The sequence below is a fragment of the Elaeis guineensis genome, chromosome 7 (genome assembly GCF_000442705.2).
Source record: "Elaeis guineensis isolate ETL-2024a chromosome 7, EG11, whole genome shotgun sequence".
NCBI classification, from domain to species: Eukaryota; Viridiplantae; Streptophyta; class Magnoliopsida; order Arecales; family Arecaceae; genus Elaeis; species Elaeis guineensis.
Genome location: NC_025999.2, coordinates 96,517,125 through 96,518,932, shown reverse-complemented (window position 1 = coordinate 96,518,932; position 1,808 = coordinate 96,517,125).

Genomic DNA, 1,808 nt, shown 5'->3' with positions numbered 1-1,808 from the left:
ACAGGTGCTCTTCGGTTAACAACGTAGCCTCAAATGCCATTATTTTATTCAATGAATGGTCCGTCCTCTGCAAGCAGTCAGCAATACCGGAGTTCTGAAGGGTTCGGGCTGCTGTTAGAAGGGTTCAATCTGATCTGTAAAATCCTTTCTTATTTCTAGTTCCCATCTTTGTCTTCTTTCATTGGTCCCTGTTTTCAGACCTATTTTCATCAGCTGTATTGTTTACTCTGTCTGGTTTCATCACGGTAATCTTCTAATCTTTCAATAAATTTTTGGTGCCTCTGTTACAGCCTCCATTACCATCAAAAAATTAACCATCTTTTCCATAGATGCATGTTTATGAGAAGTCTTTGGACAACCATCAAGCTGCAGCTGAAATTAAAGGGAAGATCTTCGAACTTTCATAACCTATGGACAATTTGTAGTAGAACAAATGCAAGATGACAAAAAAATGTGGGGCATCAACTTTTTTTCAGCTGTCTGTTAGGAGATTTGGAGGGAGAGAAAAAATAGAAAATAAAAATAATTGGATGCCATGCACCTTAGAATTAGATGCTAGGGTTTTACAGTAACTCCGTTTTTGCTACAACAACAGAATTTCGTGTCTACTGAGATATACATAAAACTAAGCTTCTTGCTTGAATGTAGTAACACCTAAAAACTTTTGGCATGCATACATACATACTAATCATACCATGGACATGAAGCCATGCAAGCTAAATACCAAATAACACACACTCGATTTACTTCAGAGCACGTTTCATGCTACCTCTCTATGAATTGCAGCCAGTGATGCCTATATTAACCCCAATCCTGTCTCATTAAATTTAAGGAGATCCTTTCATTTGCAGCCATTTCTGTGACAGCCGGCTGGGATTGCATTACACTCTATTAGCACCTGAACTCTGCACCATTTCCCATGGGTACTGTGACAAGGAATTCATAGAGATACCAACAATCAAATGGGATGCATAATAGCCTCCCTGCCTAACTTGATATTGTGACAAACAAGATCAAATTTTTTAGCAACGTCCTTTTCCTCAATCATATCCACCTGAACTAACAATGGGTAAATCATAAGCTTGGGAGACCACACTGCAACAACATCCATGCAAGCTAACACCTTTGTTGTTGACATTAACTTTTTGGACCACCAGACCGTGAGGAATAGGGGCAAGGGAGGTTGTTTTCCTAGAAGATAAGGGGCCAATAGGGTCCAGCTTACAGATTCCAGTGGGTTGGACGTAGCAATTCATTGCCAACCGCTCCCTCTGTTTTTTGGGGACCATCCCCTGATCAAAAACTTCCCTGCTATAAACCGTTCGGAAAGCCTCAGATCTCTCATCCCAATAGTCCAAATTGGCGAGGCTCGTTTCCTTTCTCATTGGTTGAAGAGTTACGAACCTGAAGGTAAGAATTAATAGGCATGCTTTGATACGTACAGAACCAAGTGCTATATGTTTGTATCTACACGGTATTCTCTGGTCTCATGTACTGCCTTTGTTGCACAATCTAGATGTTTAACTGGGTCTGAAGAAGTGAGCTGGGGCTCCGACTACCATCGAGTTTCTAACGGAAAAGCACCAGGTTATTTTCTCCAGTCTCTCCCGACAGACGTTTTTTTCACCCTCTTCTTTCCTAAAGAGTGATGAGTGTCATGCCATGAACTGTTTCTTACTACTTTGCAAAGGTGATCCGTTTTTTAAAGTTCAGACACTGTTTTTCTTTGTACAAGAAATATTAAAGTTTGTTTGAGTTATTTTTGAATGATTAATGCAATGATGACATATGGAGAAACCCCAAAACTC